The 21,989-nt window shown below is 39.8% G+C and overlaps 1 protein-coding gene across 5 annotated transcripts in view; it reads left to right on the top strand.

The window, feature by feature from the left end:
- The first annotated feature begins 6,423 nt into the window (after positions 1 to 6,423).
- The window catches only part of RNF182 (ring finger protein 182), a 30,167-nt gene continuing 14,601 nt past the window's right edge, over positions 6,424 to 21,989 (top strand). For all 5 annotated transcript variants that reach the window (XM_027748334.2, XM_027748332.2, XM_039386678.1 and 2 more), the window contains exons 1-2: positions 6,424 to 6,582; positions 12,644 to 12,772. The gene's annotated coding sequence lies outside the window, so the exon portion shown is untranslated. The remainder of the gene's footprint in view (positions 6,583 to 12,643; positions 12,773 to 21,989) is intronic.

The raw sequence follows: 21,989 nt of genomic DNA, 5'->3' as shown, positions 1-21,989 counted from the left end.
CCGTAATAGGTTTTTTTGTGTGAGGCAGGAAACAATGGGCACGTTTTGAATCTGTTAAAGTGTAGTATAGGTTGGTTAACCTACTTGGACAGTTTCAGACTGGTTTAATGCACAATAGCATTGAAAAAACTGTGATTCCTAAGTACTAAACAGATAACTTAAGTCTGAGGACTTGTTTGGATGATGAGGCTTATAAGACAGTTGAGAAGGCAACAGGTGTGGTAGTGCTCTGTACTGACATCATAATTCACTATCAAATTTAAACATAATTCAGGTTCATAGGTAAGTAAATCTGTGTGAAGTGTAAGTAGTTTTTTGTTAGCTGAACATCTTGGGATATGTGTGTTCTTGTCACACTGTTATCTTTCCCAAGATGTATGAAGTCCCTACTTTTTTGCCAGGCACATTTAGTGTGGTGTTGTACTGAGCATGGAAAATATATATCTAAAATGGATGAATCTAAATTACTGTGGGGAAGAAAAAAAACTCCTAATGTCTCCAACTGGGAATTTTGTGTGACTAATGACTGCAAGGCTTGAAGTGAAAATTTCAGAGTGGGGATTGTAACATATTTAAAAAATGAAAACATTCTGCCTCCAAAGTACGTAGCTTCTGTTGGTTTTCACCTAGTAAGTTTGCATCTATTTGAAGAAACATTAATGGGTCACATATTCAATCTACCCCTGAGCTGGGTTAAGTTTGAACCACACAGCAAGTTACCAGCAACAGTAATCAAGAGGTTTTCAGACTGGAATCAGATGGTGCTTTGCAGGATTACTTAGATCATGAAGCATACAAATACAGGTCTATGCCTATTACATAGATGTGTCTTTAGATACCTGAGTTCCTGAAGGCCAAATTTGCAAATGAGTCTAAAAAGAACAGTTTGTGGGTTTCCAGCAATATTGTCCTGGGTGAACTGTGGAAAAAGAAACACAGAGTTGTGCAATTGGAGAGGATATTCACCCAGGCATAAAGGGGTGACTGTCTGTGGCGGGATATTAGTCCCTCCTGGATAAGAAAAAGAATCTCCATATCAGATGAGAAGTGGAAGAATCTCCATATCAGATGAGAAGTAGTATCATCTATTACCATATCTTCTCCCCCTAACCACCAGCAAAAGCTGCTTCAGAAGAAGCTTCAAGAAATTCAGTAATTTGCCTAAAGAGCAGTTTCTGTTAATGCTCCTTTCTCTGTCCCTCTAGCTTAATGACAGGCTTATGCATTGAAATGTTAAGGTTTCTATCTCTTTACGTGTTTTATACAATCTAATCCTTTCTCTAAATTTAATCTCATGTAACAGCAAATGCTTTCACTTTAATAGCTAATATTTCCTTTCATCACTTTCAAATTTATATTTTTTTAATTCTACCGGATGCACTTTTGTTCTTAAATTATTTAAAAAAAAAAAAGGTGACTAGAAATGCACAATTTATCCTCTTTGTACCATTCATTATTTTTTATAAAGCTCTTTCATGTCCTTTCTTCATGCCATTGAGATACAAAATTTTTCCCTCAATGTCTATCATTTGCCTTGCCTGTCTCCCAACAATCTCTGTGTCTGCTATATCTATTTTGCAGCTGAAATCCCAGAACTGAACAAAGAACTCAAGATGTAGCAAAGAACCAACCTGTGGAAATTACAATGTTTCCAGTTTGATTTTTTTCTTTCACACTAGCATTTCGTTCAACACCAATGTTCACTGAGCTTTTCACAATAATGCCAGGATTTTTTTTCTGAGGAGTTGCACTCAATTAAGGACCCAGTAGTTTGTGTGAGTAACCCAAAATATGCCATCCAATGTAATGCTTTCCCAGCATTAATCACTCCGGCCACTATGATGTTTATTCAGCTTCTTAGGATAGGCTTCTCTTCACTATCTCAGGATAGGCTTCTCTTCACTATCTCTGAGGCTCTTTGGCAGTAAGCAAAATTAAATAATGGTATTCGTTCTGTAGGTTGCCACATCATTTCACCTCTTTCCAGATCAATAATATTTTTAACATGTCCTTTTAACTCACGTATTTCCTTGAGATGCAGTGTTGTCACGGGAGGCCTCTAAGTGTATATATGCACTTGGGATGCGTCTACACTGCCCCACACAGTGAATACAAACACAGTCAAGCATGGCAATAATGGTACAGCACTGCACTTCAACTTGTATATTGCCTGTTTCTCAGCAGACTAACTCACTGTTTTGTTTTCAGTGGCTGTGGTATCTCAGCAAGGCACTACACGGTGAAGGGCGGGCATGAGCCAGGTCATGTTGAAAGGCAACCACATAGTAGTAGTATTTGCTTTCTGACAGTTTCGAATGCCCAGCAATACTTTGTCTCCCACCACAAGTTTTTATAGGACCCCTTATAAACCTCTGACAATTATTTTGTTAAGTGGTCAGCCGCAAGTCTGGACATGTGTATACATACTTAATTTTCCTTATGCCAACATCTTCCCAATGGGGTAAAAAAGTAGACCTACAAATAGGAAGATTGTGAATCTGAGCATGCCCCAGATACCATGGATCTGGTATCTACATTTCTCCTACTCAAGCTCTCCTTCCCTACTTTTTGTGTCCCTCACCCCTAAAAGCCACTCCTAGCCACTCAGGCTGCTGTGGTGGCTGCCTGTAAGAAGCAGCTGGCAAAGCTGGGGAGGACCTGTGTCCTTCTGGCATTCCAGTCCTTTTGTACTGCTGTAGCTTTGTCTCCTCAGGACATCCAGAAATCTCAAGCAGTGGTTTAAAATACACGTTTCTGCCCAAGGTAAAGGAAAAAAAATGCTCTGGGGAAAGGATATTTTCCTTTTACAAAGACAGAACCTAGGAGTTCATCCCCTATTTTGGCATACTCATGTTTTATTGCTTCCTTCAATTATCACTTCAGTTCATTTTCCAGGTTCCAAAGTCTCTAATTTCCAAAAGAACTGCTAGCCTATAGACACAGAAAAATGGTTTTGCACTGTCTATTGTCAAAATTATTACAAAAATTATTACATTATTTAAAATTTATATTACACATATCTAAAAGGCTGCAATTAAATTAGGTCCCACTGCACTCACCACTACCCAAATGTGTAACTAATGGCATTTCAGGCCCTCAGGAAAAACATTTAATTCTAAGAAAAACTCCTCTGGGCAGAAATTGCCTATATTTTTGTTCTGCGGGAAAACAGTGCCTGGTGTTGGTACAGCCTAGAAGCTGCACCACAATCATAATAATAATAGTAGTAATGATAATTAATATTAGTATTAAATATTGTTCCTTCAATTTTATCACAGTTTACCCCTCTCTTTTGTTTTAATGTGATGTGGTAAGAATGTGTTTCATTCCTTCAGCTGAAGCATTCTTTATTCAAGGTTTTAGTGATAGTTAAGGATACTTTGCTCTGCTTTCAAGGAACAAATAGGCCAAAAGTGTTTGGTGGGATGAATGCTGTTTGGTGTGAGAACAAACCGCAAAAAAGAAGGGACACCATCAAAGGCTATTCTGCTCCATATGAATGTTCAGTGTTCCACAATGAATTCCTTCAGTACACCAAGTTACTGGAAAAAATCCTCTACTCTAGGAAAGACGCACATGTCACTGCTGAGTCAGAAGCTGCCTGTGGTCATATCACACATAGTACACATTTTTTTAGATGTTCTTTTCTGGGGGTTTTGTCACCCTCCCCCAAAGAAGTAGACGCTCCTTAAAAATTATTGCCAGAAGGCATTCCAGTTGTGGATTTCAAACATATTGTCCTTAAGCCAAATTGGGAGAAATAGGGACAAAATGTCAAAACAGAAAGGCAGGATAACTTACTGTTAAAATGTTACAAAATGTAATGCTGATTTAATACTGATTTATTACTGTAATGCAAGAGTTTAATATTCTTGTGTTTCATTCCCCTCATTATACATATAGAACTATTGTGACTGCAAACAGCCCTACTTTGTAAATACTATTGCGAAAGTTAGGCTCCAAACGGCATTAAGCTAGCTAAAATTAAATACACTTCAAGTAGAGTTAAAAAAAAAAAAAAAAGAAAAAGAAAAAGAACAAAAACCACACAGTAAAATACTTTACAAGCACTAGAACAGTGAACTGGCTAAGGTTCTGTCCTAAAGATACAGGTGATATCCATCTACAAAAATGGCTCATCTCTGTTAGTAAAATACCACTGTAACCCTAACAAGGAAAAGTAATCTAGAGGGCATGGATATCTGCACAGTACTAAGATACATTCTGTTGAGTTTTCCTGCAAGTATTTTAAGATATCATCCAATCATCTCAATTGCCCCTTCTGGAAATGTTATTCTTCACCTTCAGCCTAGAAAGGGATATGTTTATAAGTCTGTGTGTAAAACTGCATTGAAGATTAAAAGCCCCAGGAACACACGAAATTATATCAGTACTCAGGTGCCTTGTATCAGTGAAGACCAGATAGTATGTCTTCCCTATAATTTTTCTATCTCTTCCTGTGCCTCCACCTGGGAGAAAGTGTTATGAATTTATTTTGTAAGAAAAATGAATAGGCAGAATAGCAACAGCATTGCATTTCTTGCTGTCAAAACAATGACCATTTCTTTGTGCAACGTTTATGTTGCTCAACTCTCTTCTCTAAATGCACCTTAAGTTAAAAAGCATTCTTATTCTTCTAAAAGATTTTGTAATATGAATTGCTTTGCAGCATCTTAGGGGGTTTTTAAACTATAGTTGTTTGAATTGTTATGAATATTGATACTCCATTTGATTAAAAGGATGTGAGCATTCTTTTATATCAGAAAAAATGAGCAGAATTTCTCCTATGCTATGAGATCCAGCATGTGGCAGATCTTTCACTTCTCTAATGTTACTCTTTCCACTTCAGAGCAAGCAAATTCACTATAAGGTAAAACAAACAAAAAAATAAGCTCTGCTATGCTCTGACTGGATTTACTTTTTTTTTTTTTAAATTCTAGAATTAATATTTAGCATTCAATTAGATAGATAGATATGTGGTGACCCCCTGTCTTTTGTACCCAACCTTCTCTCTCCCTCATTTGTGCCATCATTGTCATTTGGCTGTGTTAAGGTCTGCCAGCAGCTCTGCTGTAAGCCACGTTGTATTGTGAAGAGCTCTAGTGGGGGTCTTTCTTGTCTTTGGCAAACTCTTCCTAAAGAGTATTTTCTGCAGTGTGCCAGCAGCTCTTGGCGCAGATTCATCAACTCACAGTGACTTGCAGTGCTGATACTTAATAGTCATCCCCTGTAGCTTAGCAGTAGCTGAGATGGATAATGCAGCCTCCGAGTTGTTCCTTGCATGTTGGGCTTCTTCTGTTTGGCAAACTTAAAAAGTCCAGTTTAATCAATACAAACCAGGGAAAGAGAAAAGGGGAGATCCATCTTGCACTTTGAAGGATGTTTTATCAACTTTACTACTATTGAGAGAGAGAATAAGAGTGTTTCAGGCAGAGAAATTAGAAGAGAATAGATTCAACAAACTGATAGGACTGGACCTCCAGTGGAGGAGGAAAAGAAGAAGAAAGGAGGGATTGCCTCAGCTTTTGTCAGTCGTGCCAAGCAGGGAGAAGGATGTGAAGATGAACATTCATGACACGCCGTAGGCTGTTGCTGTAGGAAAACATGCTACTCCCTAGACTCAAAATAACAGAAGGAAGACCCTAAATCTAAAAATTGGCAGAACACAATGATAACTCACACCCACCTGGCCACTTTACCCTGATCAATTCTCAGCCTTTCCCTCCTCTTCCTTCCCATAGCCCATGTTTCCCTTCCCGTTTGCTGCCTGCACAGCGCCCAGGGCAGTGGGCCCTACACCTCCTCAACCCTTAGGGTCTGCTGCATCATACTAAATACTCTGCAGAATTTCAGAACCCTACTGAATCCTTGGATCTTCAGCAACCACGAGCTGCCGTCCAAAGGGGTTCCAGCAGCAAGTTCTCGCACAAAAGCAGTTCCTCACCTGAGGATGTGGAGCTAAACCACTTTCACAAAATGAAAAGCTGTTGCTAAAAAAGTTTGGTCCCGGCTTTGTCGGGGTTTTGTGGTGGTGCTCTGAGATCAAACGGGCTGCAAAGGCAGGGAGGGGCAGGAGCGGGAGTGCAGGTCAGCTCCGGACATTTCACGGTATGGGTGCTCCTTAGGTCCTCGCTGCCCTGAGGTCCGCTCTCGGAGTGTGAGTGTACCTCTGTGTGCGTTTTGGGGGCAAGTCTCCCTGAGGAGGTGGCAAGGATGGGGCGGGGGTGCTCTGAGCCAAGGGGCCACATCCTAGCCCAGGGATGCGGGTTAAGGTGAGGGCGGCGAGGCGCCTTCCCACCCTCGGGCCGGGCTGGGCGGTGCCGGGGGCTGGCTGCAGGCGGAGGCGAAGGAGGAGGAAAAGGCCAAGATATTCCTGAATGAACGGCTCTCTCCTCACCCCACACCTCCGCCCGGCTCCCGCCTCCCTCCCGCCACTCGCCGGTGTCTGTTCGAGGCGCAGCCAGTTTCTATAGCGACGGCGCTGAGCCGAGGCTCTTCCGAGTAGTAACAAAGCCCGGCCGCCCGCTGCCGCGCCGGGGCTGCGGGGGGACGCGGATCCCTCTCCCGAGGACACCGCGACAGGTACGGGGCGAGAGGATGCCCGACGGCGAGGCTCGGGGACCTGCCGCCGGCGGAGAGAGGGTCTCTCCCCGCGGGCCGGGCGGCGGCTGCGGGGGAGAGGGGGAGGCGTCCGTCCGTCCGTCCGTCCGCCCGTCCTTCCCTCTGCTCGCGTCTGTGGCAACCGATGGACAGCGGGGAGGGGTGCGGGAGGGGAGCCGCAGGTACGCCCCGGGCGGCCCCTTCCCGAGTTGGCCGCGGCGGTGGTGCGGCTCCCCCCGGGTACCCCCCGCTGGCCGGGGCGGCGGCGGCGGGAGGGGACGGCACGGGCGGGCTCCGCGCCCCGGGCGGCAACCAGTGGGCTCGGCTCGCCCTCTACACCGGGGACAGCGCTTCTCCTCGTCCCTTGAGGTTATCCCTTGATGATGATGATGATGATGATGATAATAATAATAATAGTTTTGGTGGTTGTGGTATATATATAAAAAATGACCACCTGGAAATTTTGGGGTTGCAAAGTTTCATTTCTTCAGCTTTATGAAGTAATGATAAATAGGATAATAGTTTTAAAATGCGCCACTTGGGAAAAAAATATATAAAGGATTGGTATTATACATAAACAAGAAAAATCACTGCTTGTTTCTAGGAGTAAGTGTACCGAAGGGTTTTAGGTAAAATGAGTGTAGCTTTCAGAGTCAGAGTCTAAGATGGTAGAGGTGATAAACATTTGCTTATCTCCTGCAGCCAAGGTTAGGCAAGAGTTAGCAGTCCTCACCTACTAATATCAGAGAGTGGATGGGAAGGTCATTAGCAGGTCATCTGCCTGAGCAATGCTTGTGGTGGCTGCAATCAATAACATCCGAATAGTAGTTGGCTGTAAGAATAACCACGCATTTCAGCAGAAGTTTAAAATTCAGAGGAACTTCCCAGTGATAACAGAACGGCTGACCCTGCATGATGAGGTCCTGAGGAGCAATCGTTATGGTTCGTTGCTGAGTGATTTAGGAAATAAACTAGATAGCGAGGCAAGGCAAAATTGTGCTGTGACTTGTATGCAGCCAGCAGCATATTCTAGATGGGAATCTTCTTGAATGTGAACAAGGGGAAAAAGGGAAATAGTATGTGAGATGAGGAGAGTGGCTATCATAGTTATTGAGTGGGTGGACAAGAATTGACATTTTAGGGAATATGTAGTCTAAATATCAGATTATTAGAGATCTTAAACTCTATGCATAAGGTAGTATCAGGGCATCAGAACTCAAAGGCTACACGTTGACTGGAAGAAGTTTGAGAAGCATATAAGTGAAATGTTAAGTGGAGCTACCAATACCATTTAAGTAAATGATGTGAAAATAGTGGAAGGAGAAGATACAGCAATCTTCAGCAATCATGAATACAAGTAGCATAGAAAATGGAGACAGGCTTCTCTTGCAAAGGATGTATAAATGAAATTAAGTTTTAAATGAGGCTTAATAAAGTTGAAACATTTCTCAATATAAAATTTAAACTAGTAATGTAGTGGTAGATGCAGTGGAATTCAGATGTAGTTTATTAAAAACAGCAACAACAAAAAAAAAGGGTGGAATTTCTCAGATATGTTCATTGCAGTGGTTTGCCCAGTGTTTATAAGTGCTTATCCTTTGCTGTTTTCCAAAGTGTCACAACAGTTGTTCTGTTGAAAAAGTCATAACCTTCTGAATGACCTCTGTTTTTCCATGCAACACTGGAAAGAAAACTCTTGAGTTTGTTAGATGTGTAAAAATGGAGACCTCAGATGAGTTTAGCATGATGGAAAATAGCATTTCAAGACCATACTCTGGGCTATCTGAAATTGAATGCACCTAGCAGGAAATAAAAGGTCAACTGTGTATAATAAAGACCCGGACACTTCTACTCCCTTAGCTGCATGCAGAGAATGAGAACTATCAAAACTCAGTACGATCTTGCCTTAAAGGCAAAAAGGATAAGTAAAATATATATAGTTACGCTAACAAGTGGCATTTCAGCCCTGAAATTGTTCCTTGTGGAACAATTGCGAACTCCACTAGATGAAGTTTATCAGAGGTAAAAACAACGTAGCAGCTGAGACAGTATCAGGAAAGAACACAATAATTCAGTACAGACAGTACATCCCATAATAGAGCCTGACAAACATAAGGGTTTCTGATGGTCTAAAGTGTTCTAACAATTAGATCTTAGTCTCTCAGGCTAAGATCTCTCAGTTATTTCACACCTTTCTGGTGTTCTTCAGTCCACACTGGGTTTATAAGAAGCCTGTTCTGAAATTCTCATGAAAGCATTTTCTAAAGCTGTGGACTCTGTGCACTGATATAAGGCCACTGCAGGGGTCTGTTTGCCAGTATTCCTCTTGCTGTCCTCAGTCTAACATGTTTGTCTATATCCCAGGTGTGATGACTCGCTGTTAGATGTTTTTTTTTCTGGAGATGTACGTGTGCTTGCTGTAGCCAGCAACTATTTCAAATATACAGGGACTGCTGCCTAGAGGTTGTGATTTCAGTCCTTCCAGACAGGTTGCTAAGGAGTATTAGGGATCCTTGGAGAGCAAAGCTCAGGAAATTCTCCTGTGGCCTTTGCATACATTGTGTGCTGAAGCATTACCTATCCAATATAAACTGCTGTTCTGACAGTAATATAGTGTGGACCTTATGTGTCACAGTGTATAACACACGACAATTGTGACTTTCTAGTATAAAGAAAACATTTGCAAGTGTGAGAGTGCTGTGGTAAGATGCAAAGAGCTCGAGCATCTTCAAAATGTAGGTTTCAAATTCATTTGCAAAGACGGATGAAGTGCAATATGTGCAGCTTTTAACCTACTACAGCTCTAAAATTTTTAAAATCCAATCCTCTGTGTTTCATTCAGCTTGTTTTTCCTGCAGAGACGATGTAGCAGGATTTTAGGCATAATCAATGCCATAATTCAGCATACCTTTCCTTTTCCCATTTTATCTTTTCCACTGTAGGTGGGTGAACATAAACATTCAGTAAAAGTTCAAATAACACAGCAGCAGTTAAAGTTTAGTCCAGGTAGTGTGAAAACCTGAGATGTTCTATCTCTGAAGTGTTGAGCAGACTTCAAATTCATTTAGGTTCTGTCTGATACTTCTTGCCATTTCCAGGAAATTTAACCAAAGTGTTACAAAGTTGTAGTTCCCTGAAAGACTCAGGTTCACAGGTGTTTTGTAGATATGTATCACATTTTGAAAGTGGCATCTATAAAGATTACTACCACTGGTGTTGCCATATTCAGAAATTGGGGAAAGAAATGGAATAGACTGTTTTATCTCTCGGCTTTACTATCTTAATTAGGGATTGCCCAAGTTATTTGCAGAAATGGCAGCCTGCTAGAAAGAAAGGGATGTGACAATCTGGATTTGAGAAAACCTGAAGGTATATAGAGCTGCAGTGAGGAACAAGGTGGGGTTTGAAGTGCGGTCCATGATGGAGATGTAGCCCTGGAGTCAAGGGGCATGGTGGGAGAGTTACCTGGGACTGGTAGGAGGAGTCAAGTTGAGAAGGGAAAGGGACAGGCTGGTGGAGACCCAGACAGGAAAGTCTGTAGATATTAGACTGTGTGCATCAGTTCCTCACAGTGGATGGCCCAGTGAGGTGCTGAAGGCTTCTTTTAGACCCCCTTTTGTAAGCCTTCAAGGCTTCATTGGCAATATCTGTGGCAAAGGGTGTTGGTCTAGAAACCCAAACCTTTTCATAATAGTTCCAGGGCAGGTGGTGTTCCAGGCAGGGGAACTCATCTTGGCAGGCAGTTCATGACAAAGAAAGAAAACTCACATTTCGGATGGATGTACTCAGGCAAGAGATGTTCTCTTGTGAACGGAAAGAAAATATTCCCCCCTTGGTGACTCACAAGCAGTGATGAGAGTCTGCTTGAAAAAGCATCTGACCTTGAAGCTTCTGCTGTGGCACAGCTTTATGTGAAAGTATGGCTTGACCGCTGAGGAGGTACCCTGCAGATGTTTACCAAGAACCTGCAGAAGGATTTGTCTCCCAATACGTGATGGGGGACCTGGAGTATTTCCATAGTAGTATTCTCTGTTGAAAACAAACCTACTCAAAACTCAAGCTGATATTGGCTTTTCACTCTTCAAACAATTCCTCCAAGTAACTCTTGAAAAAAAGCTTGTTAAGGCTTACCAGTGCATCTACGGCTATTGCAAATATGTAGTTTATTTAGCTAGAGTTTTGTAAACACCTTAAGCAGAAATTTTGGGTAGTGTTTGAATCACCATGTGGGCTGTTGTATAACGTGTGTGTAATGAGGGCTTTTATCTTCCTGGATCTTTTGTAGTTCATTGAGTTATACTTGTATGCTGTTAAAGTGACAACTAAATGAAAGTAAAAAAAAGTGAACAATGATGTGTTTGGTGCTAGGTTCACATAGTACAATGAATGAATTGCAGGGCCACAAATTAAACAATGAGAATAAAACAAAGAATTCACTAAATAACCGACTATACTGCACACTCAATGAAGCTTCCTGTGGCAGAAAATGATGTGCTGTTGTATGACTAAAACTGTATTGTAATACATATATTCATTGGAATGCTGATGTTTTGTAATGCTCTTGGATTTGTTTTCAGCGTATTACAGACATTTTACTGTGTCCACTAAATCAAAGAGCGCTTTTGTACCTGGTGCTTTATTCCTGTAATCAAGTTGCCTCTCATTCTCTGGCAAACTAAACAGATTGAGCTCTTTAAAGCCTTCACATGAAGGAGTTTTATTCAGCTCCTGAATATTTTTTTTGTGACTGATCTCACTGTTCTGTGAGAAACTGTCCAGTCGTTCAATGTCCTTTATAGAATGTGAACATCAGAACTGTACAAAATATCTTCGTTTGACTTTCACTGCAGCATAAAAGGTAATGGTATCTAGAGGTAGAACCCAGCTATGTTTCCTTCCTCAACTGTCCCATGTTGCTAAATCCATGTTGCCATGATCTGATACTCAATGATTTGTCCTCTGTGACTTCTACATGTCCCTGCACATTTCAAGGGGGTTGGACTAGATGACTTTTAAAGGTACCTTTCAATCCAAACTGTTCTATTCTATGATTTTGTATTTTTTCAGTTTAGTTGTTTTCCATTAAATTGTTCCCCATTCTCAGGGACTGGTTTGATAATTCGAATCTCTGTATCTGGTTGTATTCAGGTGCATTTTGTTTGAATGAGCCCAGTTTGCTAAATAATCCTGTCCTCTTAGATATTTAATTTTCTGCCAAATTTTTGTGTAATCTATACAATTTATCAGAAGTTATTTTATATTTCCTTCAAGTCCAAAGGTGAAAAAATTTATTAGCCTACTTCTCAGCCTCTCATTTAAAACATACCTATTGGATAATCCCTTTTAGCAGGTATTAGTGGAGAAAAGGCTGTGAATTTTTGATCTACGTGCTTCATTCACAGTGTGAGTTAGGTACCCAGCTTACGTGAATTGTCATAGCTTTGTCTATAGCGAACTGATATGGTAACAGTGCAGCTAGAAAGTGCTTAAATATTAAAGAGAAATGCTTTTTGAATTTTCTTAATTCCTCATTTTATTTGTATCACTTGAGAAAAGTTGATAGCTGGAAGTGTTCTCTGCATTTTTTAAGATTCAAATGTATTTCTCCTTTCTTCTCTGACATCTCCATGGCAGACTAGAAGTTGTCTTTTCCTTCCAATATGTCTCTGAGATTAAGTCCTTGATGTTTGTGCTATTAAGCTCAAAGTTGACACTTTGAATAACACTTGTTTATGGAAATGAAATATGATCTTACTAGTCAGATCTATGTGAAAAGACCAAAAAGGAGAGCACCTTCTGACTGTATAGCTTATGTTATTCTTCATTGGCCATTAGGTGGTATTTTACACTCAAAATGATAGGCATGAGTACCTGCTCATTTAAAGATCAGCTAACAATGAAAAATTTCATTTGTAGCCCACTCTATCTTTTAAAAATTAGGTACGAGTATCTATCCAGTAAGATAAAACTGCCCTGTTTATACTGTAAGTTTTTCTTAGCCTGAAATATTAAACTTAATTGTCAAATACCATGTCTCCCACAGGACAAAGAGAGAACAGAGAGCATACCATCGATGATTCATCTGTTTTTGTTATCAGTCATTCAGACCTTTTGGTGATGGATGGATGAATAGATTGAGCCTAAAACTATAAGCCAGCTTGGCAGCTGGCAGGTAAGTCCCTGGAAGTTCACCAAAATACTTTCTCAAGCATCACACTTCTGTTTTATATGTTGTATTTTGCCAAATCATATCCTAGAATATAAAATATCGTCTTAAGACAATAGGATCACACTTAAGCATACATCTACTTTCAGTGAAACTTAAGCATATAGAGACTTGTACATGTGCTCAGGTAGGGATCCAAAGAAGGATGCTTTCTTGAATGGGAAAATAGAGAAACAGTTCTTGCAAGAGTTGGAAAGAGCAAGTCAGAGCTGAAAATTTGTGGTGTGCAGGTGATGTAAAAGTGATGTAATAATATTGCGTACTGATGAATCCCACAAAAATCCCAAAGGAAGCAAGTTTTTGGTAAATTTTGTGTCATCTGCTTCTGAAGAATAAATTAAACTTTCTTACATGACTACCATGCCATCTAACAGGCAAGTTAAAGCATTTTATAAGCCTGAAATAGAGAAACATTAAGTGCAGTTGTGCCTCCCTACCTTTCCCTGGTATATCTCCCAAGATAGTTTGTCCTACAGTAGTGTGCTGTGGTAATGGATCTGGCAGCATTTGCATTAAGAAAATTGGTTTTATGAATATATTGTAACTTGGCCAAAACATCTGCTTCTTGCTGAAGTGTGGTTTTTAGGGTTTGAGGATAGTTTTCAGTGTGTTCACTGGTGTAAATGTAAGGGTTCGGTAGCGAATATTGACATAGATTTATTAAAATACGAATTCTCATTGACTTTGGGACTGGGGGGAGGGAAGCATATCACAATTACACATAGGAAGAAACTTTCTGGCATGGTTCTTATATAAATGCAGTTTTGATATTCAGATATGGCTATGAACAAATTGAACAGCCTTCTGAACTTCATGCTGTGTTGAAAATTAAGTCATCTGCCTATTTTTCTGTTTCAGTAAAGTAGAATTATTCATGAAATGTCAGTTCTGTCAGTTTTTTAATTAATTTTCAGTTTTAATAATATTAATATGATGCTTCCCTCACTCATTTATATAGATAGCTCATATAGTGCATATGTGTGTATTTAGAATCCTGTAGGTCTCTTGAGAGGGTAAATTCTCTGTAGTTCTAGTCCACATACATGTGCAGACACACATTTATACACGCTACCTTCTCAAGAGAGCTAGAATGTTTAAAATTATGCAAATATATGTACATGTATATTTACATTTGCCGGCCAGACCAAGGGTATAAATTGACATCACAGATACATGTGTGGAAATTTCCTGCATACAGTGCTGTAAATTACTGTACAAAAAGTTCAGCCCTGTCACCTTTTGTTTGCCTGTTGCTCTAGGAAGAGAAACAATTTCACACAGTATGATCAGTAAAGTGCAACTGTGGACATAATTCATGTCCAAAAAAGTATCTGTCCACTGACTGTAAAATAGTAACTTGTAATAAACAATCCTGCTGCATAGTCGATGCCTCCTCCTTTATGCTGTACCACTTTGCACCCCTTTCAATAGCAGTATTAGGTCTCTAGTCTTAGTTTTTTTACCCCTTTATTTCACTTTTGATCCTGTCTGTGTGAGTGAAGAAAGCCAACCTCACTGGAACACAGATTTAATTTTTTTAAAGGTCTTCCAAAGAGTTGTCCTATACATTTTATTTTGCTGTTCACACATCAACAGTGTTAGCCAAAGAGAGATAAAGAGCAAAAAGAAGCAAGAAATAATGCTATGAGAAATAATAACTCCTGGGAAATAAAAAATACACAGTGATCAGCACACAGCTGTTTGTATTGAAAAGTCAGGTTCATATCACCCTGTTACTGCTGGCCCAGAGCTTCTCTGATCATGTTTGAAGAGTTGCATTTGTTTGGGGATGTTTGGAGGGTTGACAAAGGGCAACTTCAGTGAACATTTGCTTTTATGTTTGTATATGCATAAAATTAAAATTCAAATGTTTATGTGTGTGTTACAGTAATACAGTTAATGTAGCTGATGGATTCGATTCATTATTTGTTGTTCAAACGTTAGCAATACCTTTCATGGACAAGACACAATAATATGAACTTTCCTGTGCACAATATAGTATCTAAACAGATAGAAGTGCAACAAGTAGGGTATGTCAGAAAATTCCAGAGAAGGAGATTAATATTATTTGGCATCAGTTTTGAGTCACAATGGATTGAAGTGGTTTGCTGGGTTTTGTGGGGGTTTTTGTTTGTTTTGGTTTGGGCTTTTTTATGGTAGGGAATATGAAAGCTAAGGGTCTTTCAGGAAGAAATATGAATTATGAGTGGGATTTCTGGACTGACATGTGGATGAGAATGAATTTCTACCCTGACAGTATGTCTGTTAAAATACCTAATTTTGCACTACCAGTACACACTGAAATGTTTATATCAAATTTTCTAGAGAATACACTGAAGGAGTGCGGAGCACTCAGACAATGGGCAAAGCCTGAAAGACTCACAGAAAAAAAAATCAAACTGAACCCATATATTGCAAGATCATATTGTTCTGAGAGAAGAAACAAATCTTGGGAAAGCAATTTCATCAGCATTCATAGCACTAAGCCGTGGCACAGTTCCTGTGAAGCCTGCTCCAGAACTGACGTCATTTGTCCACCATGACATACTAGGCCACTCTAACTGGCACACAAATACTGAGCAGCTGCCTCACACAAATCCAGTTGCATATCTCTAGCAAAAGAAAGACTCTAGTCAGAGATATGAATGGTTATTCACCCATCTGCAAAAAGAAATGCAGTGTGCCAGGCAGCAAACAGCAAGCATCATACATTCACTGATGAGCAAAGTGATAATGGGGAAACCACAGGGAATTGTGTTGATAGGAAATGGGAAAATATTGGGGGTCTGTTCAGCTAAACCCACTGGTTCCAGCGAGGACACTTGACAAAGCTCACTTCCCGTGTACAACTCCAGATGTCCATGAAACTTGGATTGTTTTTTTTCCCCCGTCGTTTCTTTCATACAAGCAAAGAATGGCACTGACACTAACACACTAGAGACGGTCCACTGGAGGGCTGAGAGGAAGGCAACTGAAGTCATAGATCTGCTCTCTGCCTCTCCACAGTGCCAGCTGCCCTGCAAAGACTGAAGTTAAGAGTTGTGGTGATTGTGTTCCCAGAGCTGGCTTTTAGGCTCTGACAGGCAAGATGTGCACGAGTCACTCCAGTTCTAGGATTTCTTTTCATTACATTTGGAACCAAAAAGGGCTGTCGTTAAGGAACAGACAGTATAGAAACATCTTTGATCCCTTGCCTAGACTGGGTGAATTAGCTAACTGGTGAATGTCTCACACTGTGCAGTCATTATTGTTCATCATTGTGACAGGCCGGAAAGAGCAAACATAATAATTAATACACGGCATTGTGATAATGGCATTGTGTCCCAGCTTTAAATTGTTTAAACGAAGCTTCTCTTTTATTTAAGTAACTCCCTGGTAATTCTGTTAAACCTTTCTTTTCTTCAGTCTTGAATCAGCTTTTCAATAGAGACATCTTGTGTCCTCTGGTGAAGTGGGCTTACAGGCAGGGAATGTCTGTGTTTGTATGTGTGTCACTCCCTTTCAAGTACTGATTGTAGAGCATAACTACAACTGATAAATTTTCTTCAAATGGTAGATAAAATTATCCAGCTAGATATTATTGTACAGATGCCACCTGTAGGTTAAATCATTACTTTATTAATGTAACGTTCAAAGAAATATATTGAGCTACTTTTCATGGAATCACAGAATGGTTTGGGTTGGCAGGGACCTCAAAGGTCATCTAGTTTCAACCCTCCTGCCAAGGGCAGGGGCACCCTCCACTGTACCAAGTTGCTCAAAGCCCCATCCAAACTGGCCTTGAATATTTTCACTTCTTTTCTTCTGCATTTTCAGAAATGCAGTGTTTTATTCCAGTTGAACCACAGTCACCAGCAAAAATGTTTTACCTGTTATGCTTTCTTTTATGAAGATATAGTAGTGCTCATTTTCAATGTGAAAATTGCAATTATCTTGCATTTTTCCCAATATATAGTAACTGATTTAGAAGTATGGAAGGATAAAGTGTGAAGCAACACACTTTATCCTTCAACAACACACAGTCCCTGGAAAATGGACTGTATGTTAGACCTGCTTTTGAAAATCAGAACAATCAAAAAAGTAATTTATTAAGAAAAATGCCTGAAAAGGTGATCATTTGTGTTCAAATATGTACACATAAATTTTATCTTTATTTGATATTGCAGTTCATGTGTGATTCAAACAAAAGTACTCAACAGTCAGTTTCGGTTGTATGTTTCTTTTGGTGTTCATTCACAGTGCCGAGAATGTGCATTGAATAGAATCCTAAAGATGAAGACACACATATGGAAATTGCACTAGGTGCCTCTGCTAAAACTGAGGGCTCTCCCTTAAAGGCCAGCCTCATTTTAGAGGTAGAGAGGAGGTTACCACCCTCAGGGATGACTAGACCCCAAGCTAGGACACAACTGGCAGTTCCATCTAGGTAAGAGGCAAAATGTCATCTGCCAAACAGCCTGAGGGAGGATTTAGTAAATCATATAGCAGTAGCCAACATTTCCAAGCACGTATTCTTTAGTTGGGGATTATGGAAACCAAGTGGGTATTCAGCTGGCTTTGTTTCTCTAGAGCAACTCTGTGATCTGTACTGACCACAGGTAGATGTCAATGCCTGTCAAACTTCTCAAATTTACTGTTCCTTGTGTGGCTTTGAAAACTTTTCTTATCATCTTGTGTTTGCTTTGTATGTGGGGTAGCAATGTGCTTGGTATGAGAGGTTGTCTTGGATCTGCCCCCTGAATGGTGAAAGAGCTAACAGGCGTATGAGTGCATTCTTCACTGCAAGTCACTGCCCAGAGGGTTTGTGAACCCTCCACCATTACTGGAGACATTCAAAACTAAAATGGACAAGGCCCTTCAGACCTGTCTTTACTGCTGTTGAGAATTGCAATGGAAACCTTGTTTGGTGTGAATTGGGATTGAATAGGTGTAGAAGCACCAAAGTAACAAGAATGGCTGTTGATGGCGCCCAAATTAGAAGGTCATCTAGATAACAACACACAGCTACGTGCAGCTTCAAAGGACACCCACTTCAGGAGACAGGTCAGTGAGTAAATCCTGATGACTCACAGAGGTGGGACAGGAAGAATAGATTGTTTGCTGTTGCCTAAAGACAACAGAAAAACACGTCCAGCAGCAGCACGTGGTTGCCTACCTAAAAAGAAACCAGAATTTAAGGTGAAGACTGGATAGCTCGCATCCCTTGTCCACCATGTCATTGCAAGGAATGTACCTCCATTATGAATACTGAACAGATTTTTGGTCACAAATGCCTTGGTGCTTGTCAGTGCATGGAATGAACTGAGATTAACACCCTCCCATTTCGTAGATCTCCCATTGAACTTTATTAAATTGTTGTTACACAGTGTTGCAGTATTGTTTTCTAGACTTTTAAGGAAGTGAGGTTTGAACCAGATGACTTCCAGAGTTTCCTTCCAGTGTAAATTGTTCTGTGATTCTATCACTTGAGTGCAGGAATTAGTGGAGTGTGTTCCATGAACTTCACTGCACAGGAAGTAAGATTAGTATAATATGATTTTGTGGTCCTTTCTTAAATCTTACATTTTTATCTTCATTTGCTCCACCTACCCATGTCTTCACAGGTGAGGATTAAATGTTGTTTTCTTTTTTAAAAATGGATTTGAGTCATGCAGGTACCAAAAAAAAGAAAAAAGCAAAACCAAACCAAAATATTTCTAAGCAAAGCATAAAAGTTAGTTTCACATTCCCAAGAGGGGTTATTTTGACCATGTTAAATAATCTTGCACTTGAAAAGATTCCATGCAGCGTGTCTTTCTGATCAGAAGGCTATAAACCTCTGAACTTCAGGAACCTGAGATTGAAATGTTGTCTCAATTGTTGACTAAGACAGGATCAATGACAAACAATGAGGATTATGTATCCACTTGAAAAAAAAAAACCAGTGCCCAGACTGAACTTTCCAATTTGCAGACCTCATCTTGTTGTGTTCTTTATGATGCTAAGCTGACTGTATGAGCCTGGAGCCACAAATAATCTCTCTCATTCAGCTCTACAGCAGTATTGCTGGACATATAGAATAAAGGCATGTTACTCGAAATTATGCACATCTGTCAGCTCTACCACAGGCCAGGAGTTGTGCTTCTTGGTTTGCTTGTTGTCTGAGAAAATACTGGTTTTTAAAAACACTAAAGGATCTGCTGTGACACCTCCTCGTACCCTTAATAGAATTTTCTGTTAGATGAACCAAGCCATTTGTCACGTTGGTGGTCTTACAACTCAGGAAGTAAATGTTGTACAACAAAATAAAACAGTTTTCTCCTGAACTCTGCTATTTCAATGTAGCTATTTTATGGGTATTTCCAGTGTCAAAATTACATGTTGTTCCTACATACTTTCCTGCTCTGTCATTCTGTTACTATTTATCACATTCATTCTCATCAGTGTGGTGGGCAACAGAAGCCATATGTCATATCTCCATTGCTTTTCATATTCAGATTGCTACCAAAATTTCCCATGATCTATTCTTGTATGACACTCAAAATTTTCCTCACCTCCCACCTCTGTCTGTGCCTTAATACTTTCTTACTTTGACTCCTGTAAAATGTAACATATACCTTGTAACCTACACTTTCTTAGCTGACTTGATTCTTCTATGGCTTCCCTTCCCCTTATCTAAACCCCCTGTACCTTTTTTGGCCATCTTCCTTAAGTGTGTAATACTGTATCTTTGAAATTCCCCACAAATTCATCTTGTATATCAGCTCAAACTTGGTTTTATGCCATTCAGACCTTCTCCCCCTGTACCTGCTTTCTGCTGTATTTCCTTAACATGCCAATTTGGAAAGCTTTTTCCTGAATTTTCTTCACTCACACTTAGCTCTCTCTATCCACTCCCTACATAAAACTCATCATACTGCTGAAGTCTTTTCTCTAATTCCCAGCTCTCTTCTGTAAGGATCCCAAGACTCTCAGATAGCGATCTTGTAAATTGCATTCTGTGCTCAGTTACACTCAAGCCACATCAGTAACTCCATGGAACTGAGCTAAGTGGCTTTGCACAAATATAAGCAAGAGTAAGATTTACTTCAGAGTGCTTAGAAAAGATAGTGAGCATTTACTTAGAAGGTCCTTTTTTGTTCCATTTAGGTCTAGTGCTTAATGATGTGGTTATTAAGGTGTTGCTGTAAGATGCCTTTTACAGTCTTTAAAGAGAATTATAATGTGTAGCACTCTACTTTGTTTCTCTGAGTAGCTAGGTTAAAATCTTACCATGTGAGGTAAGGATTGCTGTTGATGGTGAGTGGGATCTCAAGTTCTTTCAGAACCACTGGTGTTACAAGCCAATGGTTCCACCTGGTGCGTTCACAGAATATGAGACACATCTGAGTCTGCAGTGTCTCATTCGGATATGATACCAAGTCTATGTGAGTGTATCAAATACTTCATTCACATAATGTTTGATCAGTAAGTCCTTCAGACTTGATATCCTGCCAATGGGGCTGCCACAATTCATGTATTCATAAACAGTGTCCTTGAGATCTTGTCTGCACCTTTCTGCACAACCCAGTGTATTAAAAGAACTTTATCTTTTTGGGGAAGGGAACAGTGTCCTGCAGTTTTTATGAATGACTAGATGCTGTCATAGTTGTTTACTGATGATGTTCCCTAGTTGAAGTTATATATTATGAAGCACAGTTGTTTCCAAGATTTAATAATATGACAATTTAAAAAAAAAGTAATTTTTTTTTAGTAACAGAACCAAGGAGAAATTAATGGCTGTTTGTGTCACTTTTCTAGTCAATCCAGTATGACTTTTGCCTTAGCAGGGATTACAAATTAAGAAATTGAATAAATGAGGCAGTAACAAATTTTAGAAACGTCAAAAAAGTTTCTGATCTATGAAACAACAATGAAGAAAAGCATACAGTATTCTACTAGTGCTTAATCCTACCAAATTTCTCCCTGTTACCCAAATAAATAAGAATTTTGCCTGAAAGGCCTGCATGTGCATCCTAAGAAAATATTTGCATCCAAGATTTATTTCCTGCTGTCATTTTCCAAGGTAAAGTCAGTGACAAGATTTGATGAACAAATCCCTCAAGTAAAGTTTTTCTCAACACTTCTTTAGAGCTACAAGTAGCCATAAGGAAAGCAACAGGAAGAAGACTTTTTTCCCCAGACAAAGGGCTCTTTTAAGACAAGCCAATGTGATTTGTTGACATATTTGCAAGTGTTGCACCTCATTTGGTTGAATCACTCCTGATTTATACAAGAGGATCTCTGTCGAATGGATTATCAATATGCCGTATTGCCATTTTGCTTATCAAAAGAATTAACGACTCTGGCCTAAAAGGAGAGAATGATTTTGTTGCTTTACTATGCCATAAATACATCTCTAAAAATGCTGTACAGAGCTTTTTATTTTATGCAGTTGAGTGGGATCATTGAAAGCTAGAGATTTGGGCATAGACAGAGTGATATACTATCACCTTTCGCTGTGGAAAAGGAGTGCTTCATTAATAAGGCAAAATGGATACTAGGGTTGTCTAGTGAATCTACTTCACATAAAATTCACTGCTGGAGCAGCTGCTTCTCCCTCAATCCACCTTTGTCTTATGATCTGTCCATATAGCAGTGTTCTGTGAAGCCCACTCAGAAGCAGGAGTCTCTCAGGAGAAAAATCATGAAAGTTCAAGTTTCTCAAGTGTAAGTCTTGTCACTTCAAACACACAAGACATTTATGGGTATAAAAAATTTTTGAAAGGTATCTGTATGGAGGAACACAGACATAATGTGAATAATGACATTTGCATAAAATTTTGAGTAAATGGAAATGAAAGACCCCCTTTTCTGTGGTTACTGATCCTCTGAGATACCCAGTTCAAATTGAGACATATCTAAGTTTGGAAACTGAGAAGGAAAGGTACAACTTTTACTGTCTTTTAGGTATCTCCTATTGCATTTCAAAATGTAGCTTCTGTCAACACTCTACGGTGATGGATTACAGATAGGCAAGATATATTGGCACAGGTTATAGAAAAGCCTCAGCATATTAGCACAGGATGATAGAGTGGGAAATGGTACATAAGGTTGACTGATTCTCCTACAAGACAGATTAACTTAGCTCATCCAGAACTGCACGTTATTATAGGTAGGTTGGATCTGGCTCAGTTATGTCAAC

The sequence above is a fragment of the Pipra filicauda genome, unplaced genomic scaffold, assembly GCF_003945595.2.
Source record: "Pipra filicauda isolate LSUMZ 115617 unplaced genomic scaffold, ASM394559v2 scaffold49_size4853605_pilon, whole genome shotgun sequence".
NCBI classification, from domain to species: domain Eukaryota; kingdom Metazoa; phylum Chordata; class Aves; order Passeriformes; family Pipridae; genus Pipra; species Pipra filicauda.
This window is presented reverse-complemented; position numbering and strand designations above follow the sequence as displayed.